Here is an 18,883-nt window from a genome sequence, read left to right on the forward strand (position 1 = left end):
TCAGTCGTGTATCTAGTACCTCTGCCTGTGTTGAATACTCCTGCCACTTGTGTCAACTAGGCATGGGCCGCACTCCAGCGTCTCCAGCATACACATGCCAGCATCCTGCCTCTTATGTCATCTAGGCGGCATGGGCCACACTCCAGCATCTCCAGCATATGCATTCCAGCATCCTGCCACTTGTGTCATCTGGGCGGCATGGGCAGCACTCCAGTGTCTCCAGCATATGCATTCCAGTGATAGAGGGCAAGCAGAAAGAGATTGATGGGACAAACAAAAAAGGATCTTATGAAAAAACAAATTCTTCATAAAAGATGAATGGCATATGAATTCAGAAATTGAAGAAAGACATCCTATTACTATGAGCAACAGATATGAGACCTTCAATAATGAGAATTTTTTTAGGAAGGAGCAGGAGGAGATCCAGAAGATTTTAGTTTTTAAAAGGAAGATAAATAGAAGCGGAAAAGAGGAATAGGTACCAGGAAGAAACTTATTAAGGAAGGAATGAATAAAGGGCCAAATAGTAATGAAGACATAGAAGAAACGAAGATCTTCAATCTGAGTAAACATGTACTGACTAATGAAGAAAGCTCAGTTCTGTCGAAGCTGGATTATTGGCTGAGACAAGATTAGTTTAAAATTGAATCACAGCGACATCATCTTGCGACTGGCCGCAAGACGCCATTTTGCGAAATGGCCGCCTAAGCGCCATTTTAGATAAACTCACATTTTAGTACATGTGGCGATAATACCATTAGCATCATGTGAATGCATCTGTGACCATTACCATAGGTTACGGTGATTCACTAAAAGCCTATTTCATTACTTTACGTATTATAAAGGATATATTCCAGAAATGGCTTTACAGTATTGCATTAAGCAAGTGGCCAGGTGACAACTGGCTTGAGTAGATAAGCTTCCTGCATAGTGTTTGCCCACTACGGGTGGTCTTGCTAGAATAAATAAGCAGGCTTTCTGCAATGACATGATTTCGGTCTGTCTCTTGTAGTTGGGATATTTTGCATTTTCACACAAGAGACCGACAGAGGTATCTTTCCTTTGAACACAGGAAAGGTGGGAGGGCCTGTTGACAGGACATGTAGAACTATCTAGAAAATGTTAGAGACAAATGCACTCATCTTCATACACACATTAAATATGTCTTTATATCAAACCCCGAATACTCACACATTTCATATTCACTCATAAGGTTCAATATGCATCAAAATGTATGATTTAAGTTGGTTTAGGTAGTTTAAATGCTGAGAAATAAAGGTATTTGATAATTAAGGTATTATACATGATAAGCAAGTTGTGTTTGGTTTTGTTCTGATGCGTACGCTTTTTACAGCATCCCGGTGTTATTGGTGGAGAGATCGCATCATGCAAACTCAAGTTATGGATTGCAGAACTTACAAGCAACAAAAATGTTTAAATGTTAGAATGTTACAGAGAGCGTTACTAGAAAGATTCCCCTGCTGTTAGAGGCAGGGAGAGTCTATTTGAACCAGCCTGTTAAATGTGCTGTAACATATGCTTCTCCTCTGGGAACCAATGACATCAGCAAGAAACTTCCCCATTGTCCTGTTTTAGTCTGTGGGGGATAAATATGTGTGCCCGAATACTGTTTTTTTAGTCCATGCTGAATGCTGTATGAACTGAAGGTCTCTTACTGATGCCTATCTCCGTATCCGGAGGCGCAGCATATGTATACTGTACTTGGGGTCTGTATAATTTCCTTTTGTGGTCTGTGCATGTGCCTCTCTCTCTCTGTGTATGCCTCTCTCTCTGTGTGTGTGCCTCTCTCTCTGTGCGTGTGCCTCTCTCTGTGTGTGTGCCTCTCTCTCTGTGCATGTGCCTCTCTCTCAGTGTGTGTGCCTCTCTCTCTGTGCATGTGCCTCTCTCTCTGTGTGTGTGTCTCTCTCTCTGTGTGAGTGCCTCTCTCTCTCTGTGTGTGTGCCTCTCTCTCTCTGCATGTGTGTCTCTCTCTCTCTGTGTGTGCCTCTCTCTCTCTCTGTCTCTCATTGTATTTATTTGCGCTTATTATACATAGATCATAGCGTGTAACTGACTGTACTTTTACTTGAATAATACTTTGTTCTGAGTCTGGAGTCTCTATTTATTGTATGACTGCATACGCAAATTAGCGCCATCCTTAGAGGTTTATAGGAAGGATTTTAGAAGGTACAGGCAGGGGTATATAGAGGTTCATTTTAAAATCAACAGTTCTCAGAAAAGGGCTCAAATTCACCCCGGATAATAAACTTAATAAGTTTGAAACATTTTTAGACATTTACTATAAAATTATTACTAAAAAGATATTTTTTAAGTCAGAAAGGGGAAAGCACATTAAATAGGGATCCCTTCAAACCCAAATCAACTTTTAATCCCACATTCAGCAGGGGCTATGTTGTGGGGAGTTTCAGTAAAGCAGTTATTGCAGATATGGACAAAATTACCCCTAATTACCCCTAATACAGAATAGTAGCAAAAAAGAGAGAGAAGCTATAAAACGTTTGAGTGAAAATAATGAAATTATAATCAACCAGTGGATAAGGGGGAGTGTCATTATTATGGATATAGAAAAATATGAGAGGTATTACGACAATTGGAAGACAAACAAATATACACTACACTACGGAGCAATCCTAGTGAACGTATAGAAAGAGAATTGAAAAATTTGTTATTAAAATATAGAATGGAAGAGGTAATTTTGGAGAAAGAAGAAAAATATATGACTGTAGAAGACCCGAGCCTCCCGGTCTTCTACGTCTTACCGAAAATCCATAAGGATCAACAAAACCCCCCGGGAAGATCCATAGTGGCTGGAACCGGATGTGTAACAGCTAATTTATCACACTATATCGATTACCATCTCCAACCTGAGGTGGTTAATGGTTAAATCTTATATCAAAGACACTATGGATATTTTACAGAAAGTGAATAAGATTGAGTGGAAAGAAAATTTATATCTTGGCCACAGCTGATGTCAGCAGTTTGTACACTGTAATTGAACACTCAAAGGGTATAGAGGCCGTAAAAAAATATTTAAGTAGGAGCTGTTTAGAGGATAAGAAAATCTCTTTTATTGTGGAAGGTATTAATTTTATTCTGAATAACAATTTTTTTTGGTATAATGGAAAATTTTACCAGCAAAAGAAAGGAACCGCAATGGGTACATGATTTGCCCCATCATATGCCAACCTTTTTATGGGTTTATGGGAAGATTTTAAGTATGGACGAATAATGATTTTCTAAAAAATATTAAAATTTGGTACCGTTTTTTAGACATTTTTTTTATCTGGGACGGGAATGAATTAGAATTTGAGGGATTCTGTAAAAAGTTAAATGAGAATAATTTTAACATTGTATTAATATATGATATTAGTAAGGAAAAGGTTAATTTCCTTGATTTAACTTTGTATATTGAAAATGGAACCCTCAAAACGAAATCTTATTTTAAACCTACTGATAGTAATTTGTATTTATCAACTAGAAGCAATCACCATCCAGTATGGCTAAAAAATGTCCCCAAATGGCAAATGAGGAGAATTCGTCGTAATTGCACAGATATAACAGTATTTAAAGATTAAACTGAAAATCTGAAAAGGAAATTAATGTCTAAGGGGCACAAAGAGAAATGCTTAGTTATATTGCTGATTTAGTGTATGTTGACAGAACGACTTTACTAGAATCTTTTGAAGTAAGAAATAAGGATGTGATAAATTTACCCTTTATTACCACTTATAACAAACAATGTAAGAAGTTGGAAAGTGTAATCAAAAAACATTGGCACTTACTGACCAGAGACTCCCTGTTAAAATCCGTTATCCCACAAAAGCCGCAATTTGTTTATAGAAAAGCTATGAATTTAAAAAATAAACTAGTAAAAAGTGCAATTTCACCAAAAAGATCAGGAAGAATAAAAACAGTAGGATTTCACAGATGCGGTCTATGTTTAATGTACAGAAATCATAATATACAAGATAGTAAAATAGAAGAATTCAAATCCTCTATTACTAATTAAATCTATTGTATAAAAAACTTCATTACATGTCACGCTAAAAATTGTATCTATGTTATAGAGTGTGAATGCGGCCTACAGTATGTGGGTCACACTTCAAGACCTTTGAAAGATAGATGGGCTGAACATCTACGCAACATTTAAAATGGCATAGAGAATGACTCATTATAAAAACATTTTAGAGATATTCACAATAAATGTTGTAAATCTCTTAAATATGTAATGGGTATACAGTCGGTCCACAAGCACTGGAGAAAAAACAAAATTGATCAAAATTTAGCTCAGATGGAAATGAAGTGGATTTATGAAATGGGATCCCTGGCACCAGGGGGGTTAAATCTGGAGTTTGAATTAAAGTGATTTTTATAGGTATTTATAGATTTTTTTTATATTATCATATTCATCCCTTTTTACATTTTATATTTATTACATGGTATTGATATATTTTAATGCATGGTTTTATTTAATATATGTTTTATGATGTAGTTATTTCATTATATACATTATATTTACTGGCTCAGTCCTGTTGTAGTGCTATATATAATGTGTTGATTGGCGTCACCCATGGGAATCACCCACGGGATAGGAAAGTGGGGGAAACCTGGGAGGATTATATGCATAATATATGGAAGGCATTCTCTACATACACAGCTGCTAGAAAGATATACATGGCTGTCTGTGGGAGAAATGCCGGAAGTGGTATGCGTTCCATGTGTTGGAACGCAAACATAGACGACGGCCCCACGAGGAGTGAGAGGCCCGCATGTCTGACTGGATATCGGAACGCCACTTCCAGCAACTACAAGAGGGATAAGAACTGGATGGAGCATGCATTCCACTGAATGGAACACACGCTGTCTATTACATTATTTGCCCGCCAGCGTAAGGATATTTTCAATGAAAGAATCCCCAGATCACTAAGCCATGATAGAAGAGCAAGCGGAGTCAAAGTAAGTCCGTTTATTTTCCTTTGCAGAGGCAATTAGGGACTAACCAATGAGAAGGCACTTGAGGGTATTTAAGGAAGTACTAACCATTATAGCATTTACACCTTGACAAAGGATCTATATGAGCAGAAACGTGTCAGTGACCAGGGAGAGGCAGAAAAGAATACCCAGGTGAAGGGGCTAGAGGACATTTGCACAAAAGACCAGGGGTGATACACGAGCCTATCCCGGGAGGTGACTGTTTATGCCCCATTATTTGCTAACTTGGGTGTGTGCTGTCCTACACCCCACTATATCTGGTATGCTACTTTTCTGTTGGATGTGTTTTATGGATATATTTTAAAGCAATAAAAATTGTACTTCACTATATACATCTTTTATACCCTTTTTTTGAGGAAATTCATATTGGTCCTAATGAAGGAGTGTCTTCTATACAAAGTTTCCTCTACTTATGAACATTTTGAGAAAGAAAGGAATACAGGATTTTTCAGGGGGACTTTCTCATCCATTTATCATTTTGGTGTTGGTACTTACTTCAGAAGAGCGCAAGTGACCACAAGTACTGTGTTCTATTGGGTTTTATAGAGTGTGTTAGTGATCACCTTAGCGGCCATTGCAGCACTATTAAATTGGAGCGCAAGTTTATTATTATTGTTGAATATGCATTCCAGCATCCTGCCGCTTGTATCATCTAGGCGACACGGGCTGCACCACAGTGTCTCCATTAAGTGTTCCAGCGTTCTGCTGCTTGTGTCATCCCAGTGTTTCAAGTTGCTTTCCAACTTCATTCTGTCAGGATCTAGTTGGTAAAGAAGATCTTAGTGTTTGCAGCTCCTGCCTGAGGCATTGCATTAGTTACTGGCTGTCTGTGTGCAATGTCAGGTGCACGCTAATTAATTCTCCTGTTTGTGCTCAGCACAGCTGCATTGTTAAGGAAGGCTTGCTGTTTGGGGCCTGTTCCTGTTAAAACCTAGCCAGCCCTGCATTCCCTGCCTGTGATAGAAGTTTCTTCATACTTCTGGTTCCTGTCTCCTGGATGTCAGTCAAGTTCCTGAGTCAGCCTAGCTGTGTTTCGTGTGTGCTGTTTATTCCATCCAGGCGGCTCCACCTGCATCTTGTCCACACGTGCTGCTTGTAGCATCTGGGCAGCATGGAGTGCTTCCTACACCAGAAGTGCTGGATTGTTTCAACACGTTGGCACCAGTCGCAGTTTAGCATTCCAGGTGCGCAATCTAGCACACCGTCGCCAGTTTCATCCCGGTGGCCATTCCAGGTGTGCATCCTAGCACACCATCGCCAGTGTCATCCCGGCGGTGCAGGTAGCAACTCTGAATTCCAGGTGTGCAACTTAGCGCACCATCACCAGTGTCATCCTGGCAGTGCTGGTAGCAGCTCTGCATTCCAGGTGTGCAACTTAGCACACCATCGCCAGTGTCATCCCAGCAGCACTCGTAGTGACTCTGCATTGCAGATGCACCATTAAGCACACCATCGCCAGTGTCATCCTGGTGGCACTGGTAGCAGCCCCACATTCTTGTTGCATACCTCACCTGAGTCTCATCAGCCCAAAGGCTGCAACAGTCCTGGGGCCAAAGGTAACTATCAACCCTCAAGGTGGCTCCAACAGCCCAAAGGCTGCTTCATATCACCAGTCCCTTGGCCACAAGTATAAAGGCCACAACCAGCCCTCAAGGCTGCTCCAATAGTCCAAAGGCTGCTTCACATCATCAGTCCCTTGGCCACGACTATAAAGGCCACAACCAGCCCTCAAGGCTGTTCCTACAGCCTGCATCACAACTCTTGCCCTCGGTACAACTAGTCAAAACAAAAAAGCCCCAAGGCAGCATCAACAGCCCAACGGCTGCAACTAAATCCTTAACCATTGGCCATGACTATACCGTTGATTCCCTACAGGAATCATAACATTATCACTGGCCAAAACTAGAGTTTAGTCATAGAACCCAGACAGAATCTGGTGCAAATTCTAGCAGTCCAGATTCAGGTGCTGACCCAGACAGTTCAGGAACTTTTCCTTAAGGTTGAAGAGACACGGGCAGCACCCATTCGCCCCATGGGCCATGAGCCCAAACTCAATCTGCCCAACCATTTCTCTGGTAATCGTAAGGACTTTGATAACTTCAGGGAGAGTTTCAAACATTATTTTAAGCTTAGGCCTTTATCCTCGGGATCTCAGGTCCAACGAGTTGGCATTATAATTTCCCTCCTGCAGGTGGACTTGCAGACTTGGGTATTCGGTCTTCCTCCCAGCTGTGCGGTTCTTCAGACCGTGGACTCCTTTTTTGCTGCTCTCGGACTGCTGTACGATGATCCAGACAAAGCAGCTCTGGCAGAGGCTAGCCTCCAGTCTCTGAGGCAGGAGAGCCAATAAGTGGAAGATTACTGCACCAAATTCTGGAACTGGGCTGTGGATTCTGGGTGGAATGACCCTGCGCTGCAGAGCCAGTTCAGATCAGGGTTATCAGATCAGAACAAGGACATTCTAGCACAGCATCCATCCTCAATTTCTTTGGACGATCTCATGGGTCTATCTATATGCATAGATCAACATCTCCGTGAGCGCAGGCTGGAAAAGAGATTGCCATCTCAAGCTCCCCGTTCACCTCTTTGGGTTCCTGTCTCAGAACAAGAGGATCCAATGCAATTGGGAGCTTTCCGTCTTCCTACTGGAGAGAGACGGAGAAGGCACACACTAGGACTGTGCATGTACTGCAGACGTAAAGGTCATATGGCACAATTCTCTCCTATTAAGTCGGGAAAAGACAAGGTATAGATGATAGTGGAGAGATACATCTAGGCCTTGCATCCATCTCTCCCAGGAATTCTCTTCTATTTCCTATCTTGCTCCAATCCTCAGTGGGCCAGGTTTCAGTCTCTGCCTTTATCGATAGTGGGGCTGCTGAGAATTTCATGGACCAAGCATTCTTTGAGACCTTGGGACTTCTCCCTGAGCCCCTGAAGAATCCAGTCACGGTTGTTGGTCTTGACAGCAGGAGTCTCTCTTCAGTGCCTATCTCCTTCCAGATGCCACCCTTACAGTTGACGTTGGAGTACTGTATCAGGAGACTCTGGGCCTGATTCTGACCCGTTCGCGAGCACTGAGCGCTCGCAAAAGGGTCGATGGTGCCCAAGTGCGCATGCGCACGATGGAGGCGGCTCCGTCTTGCGCATGCGCGAGACCCAAATAACGACGGCCAAGCTGTCGTTAAGGGTCTCGCACCAAAGGGGGCGTGCTGTCGATGGTGATTGACAGCACGCCCCTTTGGTGGGCATGCCGGGGGCATGGCTTCTCAGACAGAGGCGTTCCCATGGGAATGCCTACCGTCTGGGTCCGGCCCCACTGACATCACTAGTGATGTCAGTGGGAGTGCTTTTGGCTGTGATAGAGCCAAAAGCACACCTGGGCTTGCGGCAGCGAGACCCTACCGCAGGGTCTCATCGCAAGCCTGATGGTCGCGATGGTCTTGACCATCGCGACCATCATTTTGGGTGCTCGCTATAGCTGTGGGTGGCCACCCACAGCTATGCGAGTTGCCAGGAGGCCGCTCCAAAAGGGAGCAGGGACGGCCCTGATTCAAGGCGAGCGCTCTGTCAGATCATCCAGCTCTGAATCAGGGCCTCTGTCCTTTCTTCTCTTCTAGTGTCCGTTGGCTCCCATTAATCTGGGCCTACCATGGTTACGTAAACACAACCCAGTCATCCACTGGAAGTCTGGAGAAGTTCCACAATGGGGGTCCTCCTGTTTCTTGCATTGTCTCACTCATCCAGTCCGTCTGGCCGCCCTTATTCCCCAGGAGGCCGATCCAAAAGGGAGCAGGGATGGCCCTGATTCAGGGCGAGCGCTCTGTCAGAGCGTCCGGCTCTGAATTAGGGCCTCTGTCCTTTCTTCTCTTCTAGTGTCCGTTGGCTCCCATTATTCTGGGCCTACCATGGTTACGTAAACACAACCCAGTCATCCACTGGAAGTCTGGAGAAGTTCCACAATGGGGGTCCTCCTGTTTCTTGCATTGTCTCACTCATCCGGTCCGTCTGGCCGCCCTTATTCCCACTGAGGCTCCCATGAATCCTGCTCCCTACCGTGACCTGGCAGAGGTTTTTTCCAAGAAAAAAGCCGATGTTCTACCACCTCATCGGGCTTTCGATTGTGCCATTGAACTTACACCTAATGCCAGACTTCCTAAGGGTAGGCTCTATGACTTGTCCGTTCCTGAAGATAAGGCTATGCAATAATATATTGAGGATGCCCTGAGGAAAGGATTTATATGACCATCCAAGTCTCCCATGTGGGCTGGTATCTTTTTTGTTCAAAAAAAGGATGGATCCCTCGGGCCTTGCATAGACTTTCAGGGTCTTAACAAGATCACCGTAAAGAATGCCTACCCTCTGCCCTTGATCTCAATCCTGTTTGATCAGTTACGGGGGGCATCTATCTTTTCCAAGATTGATCTAAGCAGAGCTTATAACCTCATCCGCATCCGTGAAGGTGATGAGTGGACGGCGTTCAATATGCACTTGGGGCATTTTGAATATTTTGCTATGCCATTTGGTCTGTACAATGCCCCAGCCGTCTTCCAGGACTTCATAAATGAGATCCTAAGAGATTTTCTGGGAGTCTTCGCTGTAGTTTACTTGGATGATATCCTCATTTCTCCTACTCCGTGGAACAACATCATCAGCACGTGAGGTTGATACTACAAAGACTCCTGGAGAATAACCTTTACGATAAATTGGAAAAGAGCTAGTTTAAGGTGGAAGAGATACCCTTTCTGGGTTATGTGATCTCATCTCGGGGATTTTCCATGGATCCGAATAAATTGAAGGCAGTCTTGGATTGGGAACTGCCAAGAATCTCTGAAGGCCGTTCAGTGATTTCTGGGCTTCGCTAATTATTATCGCTGATTTGTCAAGTCTTTCTCCACTATTGTCTCTCCCATAGTGGACCTTACCAAGAAAGGAGTGGATGTCTGTAACTGGTCTCCCAGGGCTGTGCAGGCATTCAGTCAGCTCAAGATGGCTTTTGTGGGGGCACCAGTCCTCCGTCATCCTAATCCTGACCTGCCTTTCATAGTTGAAGTGGATGCTTCTGAGGTCGGTGTAGGAGCCATCCTTTCTCAAAGGGATGTGAGGGACAATAAATTGCATCCTTGTGCTTTCTTTTCACGGAAGTTCCAGGCAGCTGAAAGAAATCATGATGTGGGCAATCAGGAACTTCTGGCTATCAAGTGGGCCTTTCAAGATTGGTGCCACAGGTTAGAGGGGAATAACCATGTGGTATTGGTGCTCACAGATCATAAGACTCTGGCATATATTGAGTCTCCAAAAGGCTGAATGCCAGACAAGCGAGATGGGCTATGTTCTTCACCTGATTCAACTTCACCATCTCCTTTTGGCCTGGGTCTAAGAACGTGAAGGCAGATGCCCTCTCACATAGTTTTTCTGATGAACATTGTCCAGCTGATCAAGAGGAGACCATCATTCCCTCTGCTCAGATTCACTTTGCCATGACAAGAACTTTGTCAGATTCTCTCAAACACTGTCAATCATCTGGCTCCTCCAGAAATGCCCCATGGCTTAGTTTTTGCTCCAGAGAGATCCCGCAAAGCAGTCCTTAAAGATTTCCACTCCTCCAAGGCTGGAGGTCATCCAGGTGTTGCCAGGACTTTAGAACTTCTGTCACGCTCGGTTTGGTGGCAGTCCATGTTTCGAGATGTTCAAGAGTTTGTGGCAGCTTGCTATGTTTGTGCAAAGAATAAGGCTCTCCATACTTCTCCTATGGGTCTGTTGTATCCTTTATCTACTCCTCCCAAGCCATGGACACCACATTGCAATGGACTTTGTGGTGGATCTCCCACCTTCTGCTCGTTGTATAGTCTTCTGGACCATTGTTGACAGGTTCTCCAAAATGGTGCATTTCATCCCTCTCTGCAAATTACTATCAGCCAAAGAACTGGCAGGTCTTTTTGTGCAACATGTCTTTAGAAAGCACGGGCTTCCTTTGGACATCGTTTCTGATCATGGTACCCAGTTTGTGGCCAGATTCTGGAGGTGCTTCTGTGCGGATCTTAGCATCAAGGTCAGTCTGTCTTCAGGATATCATCCGCAGTCCAATGGGCAGACGGAGCTGGCCAATCAGTCCCTGGAGCAGTACTTTCGTTGTTTTTTTGCTAAATATCAGAATAACTGGGTATCTCTCTTGCCATTTGCGGAATTCGCTTATAACAATTCTTGCCATTCAACATCTTCAATGTCTCCATTCTTCTGAAATTTCAGAATTCATCCCAGGAGCAATTGTTTTGAATCTGCACAGAGTTCAGGTCCTTCATCCTCATCTGTTTCCAGATTATGCTCCATGTGGAGGAAAGTTCATCAGTCTCTTCTGCAAGCCTCTAGTCGTTCCAAGGATTGGGCAGACATACACGATAGGCCATGCAGTCTGAAGGTGTGGGATTTGGTTTGGTTGTCTGCCGAGAACATTAATCTGCGCCAAAGATCACAAAAACTGTCTGGGACCCAAGTTCATTGGGCCATTCAGGATTATTGCGCAAATTAACCCTGTGGCTTTCCATTTAAAGTTACCCCGGTCACTCAAAATCAATAACACTTTCCACTGTTCACTTCTGAAGCCAGTTTTCCTCTCCACTAGATACTCTCTCAAACGTTCAATCAGACCACCATCAGACCTTGTTCAGGGACGGCAAGAGTTTGTCGTGGAAAAAATCCTGGACTCTAGAATTTCCAGAGGCTGTCTCCAGTTTCTCATTCACTGGAAGGGATACGGCCCAGAGGAGCGCTCCTGGATTCTGGAAAAGTCATTACATGCTCCGATCCTGAAGAGAAGATTCTTCTTGGGCTTTCCGAACAAACCAGGCTCTAGGGGTTCCTTAACCCTTCGTCAAGGTGGGGTACTGTCAGGATCTGTGGTTAAGAAGATCTTAGTGTTTGCAGCTCCTGCCTGAGGCATTGCATTAATTACTGGCTGTTTGTGTGCAATGTTAGGTGCACGCTAATTAATTCTCCAGTTTGTGCTCAGCACAGCTGCATCATAAAGAGAGGCTTGCTGCTTTGGGCCTGTTCCTGTTAAAACCCAGCCAGCCCTGCATTCCCTGCCTGTGATAGAAGTTTCTTCGTACTTCCTGTTCCTGTCTCCCAGTCAAGTTCCTGAGTCAGTCTAGCTGTGTTTTGTATGTGCTGTTTACTCCATCCAGGCGACTCCACCTGCATCTCATCCACACGTGCTGCTTGTATCATCTGGGCAAACACAGAGTGCTTCCTACCCCAGAAGTGTCTGTCACCATCCAGTTGCTTGTATCAACACAGCGGCACCAGTCGCAGTTTCGTGCTCCAGGTGCGCAATCTAGCACACCGTCGCCAGTGTCATCCCAGTGGCACTGGTAGCTACTCTGCGTTCCAGGTGTGCAACCTAGCACACCATCGCCAGTGTCATCCTGGTGGCACTGGTAGCAACTCTGCATTCCAGGTGCGCAACATAGCACACCATCGCCAGTGTCATCCCAGCGGTGCTGGTAGCAGCTCTGCGTTCCAGGTGTGCAACTTAGCACATCGTTGCCAGTGTCATCCCAGTGGCACTGGTAGCAGCTCTGCATTCCAGCTACACAAATTAGCATACTGTCACCAGTGTCATCCCGGCATCACTGGTAGCAACTCTGCGTTCCAGGTGCGCTATTAAGCACACCATCGCCAGTGTCATCCCGGTGGCACTGGTAGCAGCCCCATGTTCTTGTTTCATACCTCACCTGATTCTCATCAGCCCAAAGGCTGCAACAGTCCTGGGGCCCCAGGCCACTATCAGTCCTCAAGGTGGCTCCAACAGCCCAAAGGCTGCTTCACATCACCAGTATCTTGGCCATGACTATAAAATCCACAACCAGCCCTCAAGGCTGCTCCAATAGCCCAAAGGCTGCTTCACATCATCAGTCCCTTGGCCACGACTATAAAGGCCACAACCAGCCCTCAAGGCTGCTACTACAGCCTGCATCACACCTCTTGCCCTTGTCACAACTAGTCAAAGCAAACCAGCCCCAAGGCAGCATCAACAGCCCAATGGCTGCAACCAAATCCTTAACCCTTGGCCACATCTATACTGTCGATTCCCTCCAGGAATCATAACATTATCATCAGCCCTCAAGGCTGCTACATGGCCCAAAGGCCGCATCTTGCTAATACAGCAACAGCCTTCAAGGCTGTTACATTGCCCAAAGGCCCCATCTAGCCAAGCATCACCAGCCCTCAAGGCAGCTACATGACCCAAAGGCTGCATCTAGCAAAGCATCACCAGTCCTCAAGACTGCTACTTGGCCCAAAGGCCACATCTAGCCAAGCATCACCAGCCCTCATGGCTGTTACATGGCTGCATCTAGACAAGTGTCACCAGTCCTCTAGGCTGCTACATTTCCAAAGAGCCGCATCTTGCCAAGCATCACCAGCCCTCAAGGCTGTTACACGGCCGCATCTTGCCATATGTAACCAGCCCCTAAGGCTGTTGCTGGACTCTGCTCTTGAGGGAATCTCTCCATCCTCAACAAAACCTAGGTTCAAGCATGGTCGCCAAAATGTATTGCTCTGATTGGAAGCTCCTGACAACTTTTGGCAAAGCATATAAAGGACTTGATCTACAAGTAAGACATGCTTAGCGGGATTGCTTTGTTTCAGCTCCTCCATCAGTTTCTCAAGCTGCTTTTCCAACAGTCTAATGAGGGAAATCAGGGCCATAGGGAGCGTGGTGCGGCCGGTGCTTCTGCACAGGGCAGAATCCTCCAGCCACACCAGCCACACTCTTCACGGTGCACAAGAACATTGGCACAGGATCCTGCCCACCCTCATCCCCCTGGAAGGAAAGGCAAGCACTCAGGGGGAGGAGGGGATGGAGAGGGAGTGAGAGAGGCGGCAGTGCTGCACAGGGCGCACTGCCCTCCAGCTACAGCAATGAGGGAAATTACCTGACTCAAGCTGGCAGTGTCTGAACTCACTTCACAGGTGACTACTTTGAAGGGTTTTAGCACTCTGCACAATACGGTAAGTATTTTCCACTGAGCTTGAGTAAGGTACAGTCCCCCTCCTCTTCTTATGTCATTCTTCGTTGTGTAGATTTGGATGGCTTTTTGCTGTTTCTTGATCTGCTCAAGCATATAAAGGGTGGAGTTCCACCACGTAACTACCTCTTGCTTCAGCTGGTGACAGGGTAAATTCAACATTTCTTACAGGTGCTTCAATCTTCTATATGCATCTGCTGAATGACAAAAATGCCCAGAAATATTTCAGGCCATTGAGAGCATCTTCTGCATGGCCCTGTCATTTAAAAAAAAATTTGCACCACCAAGACAATAGTGGGCCTGATTCAACAAGGAACACAGTTGCATATGCACATGCAATTGGTCGATTAATTTGCACTGCGCATGCATATGTATCACAGTGCACAAATTAGTAATTGTTATGGGAACTGCATTTACAGAGGCTACACAGACCCAATGCAGAGTGATTGACAGGAAATGCCATTTGTGGGTGGTGACAAGGGAGTGGTCAGGTGGACTTAGGCGTGCCAGTGCATTTCATCGCCGTTGCATGGGCTGAGTTCTCATTGCATAAACAAAAGATAGCAATTCCTGAGTGAAGTCTGACCTGCATTAACTGTGTGCAAAAAATATGGTAGTTGCTCAATCAGCTTAATGATATACTACAGGTGCTTGTAAAGGGCAGGGTTTACACTGAACACAGAAAAAAGAAAATTGCCCCCCAGCACACTGCAGATAAATCAAAAATACTTGAATCCTACATGATAATAGAAATTCAGAGGTATTGGTTTGCATACATTTGCAAATATATGAATAAGCGCTGGGCCGACGTCAAGGCTCCTCTATACCAGCGTCCCTAACATTAAGGGGTTCACATCTGAGAAGCAAGGCACCCCAAAAAATTCCAGCCAAGGACCATCCCCAGGGCATCACACGAAAAGGGGAAAAAAGGTGAGAGTGAAGTGTAAAAGGATAGATGTGTAAAGATAAATCAATAAGTGTTAATGAAATGTAAAAGAATTAAAATGACATAAATAATATACAAACGAATAGAGAAGTGAAAAAATATTCTATGTGAATTAAGTGGTGATGCCATGAGAAAGGGCCAGCCAGAACAAAACCGGGGGCCCCACTCCCAAATGCTCACCCCAAAATAATTATTGCTACATAATAGTAGCACCCACTCTGGGTCATATAATTACAAATTCGTGTACTGCATGATAACAGTACATGTATGAGCCTTTCCTTGCCACTTCCTATGGTGAAAGGCATATTGTCAATTTTATGTCTTTCTGCAGCTAACTTTTACTTTGATGTATTTTCTTTGTTAATGTAAAAGATTGGTTCTTTGATTTTAGATGCCCTGACTTAAGCCCTGTATGCCCTTGGGCATCGGCTTTAGTAGATGGCATAGATGGACTAGTATCATCATGACTGGTGGCACTTGCAGCAGCTCCAGCGCTAGTATATGGTTCCTGCTCTCCTCTTAACTGATCATTCTCCATGTCAACAAACAACAAATGAAGTGGGGTACAGCACATACAACAATTTGTACCAATTTTAAATATTACACTGCGGTATCAATGACCTACAGTGTCACAAGATTTTTTATAAGTAAAACACTGCACTACCACTTACAGTGTCACAAGATGTTTTATGAATAAGAATAACATACTGCACTACGACTTAAGGCATCACAATACGTGGATGATGAACTGCGGTCTGGCTGGCAGTGTCACCAAACAATAATAGCCTAGCTAGCACACACAAAAAAACTGAAAAAAAATATTTTTTTATTTTTTGTGGAATGCTAATTTTATTTAACTTTATTTTTTTTACACTGGGGAAGAGCACCCCTGGACGAAGCAGCAGCCCCTTGATGAACAACACAGCACCCTTTTATGGACAACAAAGCAGCCCTGCGGAGTGCAGACGGACCTCCTGCAGAGTTACAAATACATGGATGATAAACTGCGGTCTGTCCAGCAGTGTCACCAAACAATAATAGCGTAGCTAGCACACACACAAAAAAAAATATGTATTTTTTTGTAGAATGATAATTTTATTTCTTTTACACCAGGGAAGAGCACCCCTGGATTGACAGAGCACCCTTGGATAACACAGCACCCCTTTATGTACTGCAGCCCTAGCCCATTGATGGACAGGACAACACAGCAGCACCCCTTTATGTACTGCAGTCCTTCTTTATGTACTGCAGCCCCAGGCCCTTTATGGACAACACAGCAGCCCTTTATCTACTGAAGCCCCTTGATTGACAGGACAACAGTGACAAAGCAACACCCCCCCACACACTTTATGTACTGCAGCCCCAGCCCTTTTATGGACAACACAGCAGCAGCCATTAATTTACTGCAGCTGCCTCAGCCCCTTGATTGACAGGACAACAGTGACAAAGCAGCACCCCCACTTTATGTAGAACACTGCACCCTTGAACAGACAGAGCAGCACAGAGCACGTCTGTGCTCTGTACACTATCCACAGAAAGAGTGAAAATGGTGCAGATCCAGAGGCATCACTAGGGTTGGTGTCACATCAAAATACAAAATTCGGAACCAAGGTGCGCAGCTTCGCAAACTCTTCCTCCTTATCAGTCCAGGAGCCACACTGTGCTCCTCCCAGAATGCCAAGTGCACCCGGCGGGCGTGATGATGCCACGCCCAATATTCTGGGTAGCAGTGCTTAATGTGGTCCTAGAGACTGGTGGAATGACCCTCCCCCTTTCTCTGTGATTTATCAATAAAAGGACAGCATGCACCTAAGGTGTGTGGCCCAAAAAAGGGCATGATCTCAAAAGAAACGGACAAGGTCATACAATACTATCCCAAATTCAAATTACGCCACACAGTAGCACAATCTTATCCACATTACACCACATATTGCCCATTTTACACAATACCTACAGTAGTGCCCATTTTACACAATGCCCACAGTAGTGCCCATTTTACACAATGACCACATTATTGATCCTTATACCCAATGCCCACAGTAGTGCCCCTTATACAATGCCCACAGTAGTAGTGCCCCTTATTCAATGCCACCTGTAGTAGTGCCTCTTATGCAATGCCCCCAGTAGCTGTGCCCATTATGCAGTTCCCCTTTAGTAGTGCCCCTTTATGCAATGACCCCTGTATTAAAGGCCATTATGCAATGCACCCTGTATTATAGCTCTTTATGCAATGCCTCCTGTATTAAAGGCCATTATGCAATGCCTCCTGTATTAGAGCCCCTTACGCTGTGCCCCCAGTAGTGTCTCTGATGCAGTGCCCCAGTAGTGCTCCTTATACAATACCCCCAGGAGCTCCTCTTATGCAGTGCCCCAGTAGTGCTCCTTATACAATACCCCCAGGAGCTCCTCTTATGCAGTGCCCCATGTAGTGCCTCCAGACAGTAGTGCCCTTATATTGTATATCCAGTAGTGCTCTTATGCAGTGCCCCTTATACAATACCCACAGGAGCTTCCTTTATGCAGTGCCCCTAGTAGTGCCCCTTATACAGTACCCCCAGTAGCGCCCCTTATGCAGTGCCCCCCTGTAATGCCCTTATACAGTACCCTCAGTAGTGCTCTTATGCAATGCTCCCAGTAGTGCCCCTTATACAATACCCCAGGAGCTCCCCTTATGCAGTGCCCCCAGTAGTACCCCCAGACAGTAGTGTCCCTAGTAGTGCCCTTATACAGTTCCCACGTACCCTCTGTAGTGCCCCTATGCAGTGGCCCCAGAACACTCCCAGTAATGCCCCTTATGCTGTGCATCCTCCCCTGTGCAATACTACTTACCTCTCTTCACGATGTCCAGGCTGGCTTGCACTAGGGGTGTCCGGGCGCGCACCTCCTTCTTCTTCTCCCTCCGGCGTTCCGCATGTGTGATGCTGTCACCGCGGCCGGCATCCAGAGCCACACACAGGCACAGAGAGATGGGTAGAAAGATTGTCTGTGCCTGTATGTGACTCTAGATGCAGGTTGCAGAAAGAGAATGAAGTGAACCCTGGCGCCGGCGTGCAGGGCTAGCACGTTTGGGGTCAGCGGGGATGCGTATGTGTCTGTGGATGGGATGCAGCCCATGGGTGTATGTGCTGCTCTTTTTGGTGTCATCCCCTTGAAGAGTGACACCTGGTGCGGGCCGCACCCCCAGAGACGGATTTCCCGCTAGGCAACAAAGGCACTCGCCTAGGGCGCGGCGGGTAACAGGGGGCCCGTGGCCAGGACTGTATGCAGGGCATTTCCGGCAGATCTCACTCTAAATCAAAAGTGTGAACAGGAGCGTCGCGTTGGCTGACTAAAGAGACTTCAGCTGCTTCGCTGAAACCTGCCGGGTGTGCTTTGTTGTGCATGTGACCTCACGACAGACAAGCGTATCACGTCATACGCATGGAGAGGAACCGGGACCAGCAGAGTATAAGCAGCAAAGGTGAATGTGACTGCTGGAAGATCTAAGCCCTGCCCCCCCGGGCTGATATTGCCACGATTTGCGGGTGTACGGGTAGGGGGTGGGGCCTAATGCAGTGACATGCCCTCCCCTGTGAGGAACATGATGAAGCAATTTCAAGAAAGTCAAGCAGGTAGTGTGTGTGCTCGCAGTCTCCCTTTCTGTCTCCCTCCTTTTGTCTCTCTCTCCTCTCTTTGTCTTTCCCCCCTCTCTTTCTCTCTTTTCCCTCTCTCTCCATAGGTAAGGGGATAGAAGTGGCTGTGGAAATGTTATTCGTAGGGACCCCCAGAATTTAGTTGCCTCAGGGCCCCCGCAAGCCTTAATCCGGCCCTGGCTGGGCAGCACTGACTGTATAGAAGATGGGTGCCTGCTCATATATGGGGAGAGGTGGCAGGCAGTGGTAACCATCCTTTAATA

The sequence above is a fragment of the Taudactylus pleione genome, unplaced genomic scaffold, assembly GCF_031769625.1.
Source record: "Taudactylus pleione unplaced genomic scaffold, aTauple2 ptg000384l, whole genome shotgun sequence".
Lineage (NCBI taxonomy): Eukaryota > Metazoa > Chordata > Amphibia > Anura > Myobatrachidae > Taudactylus > Taudactylus pleione.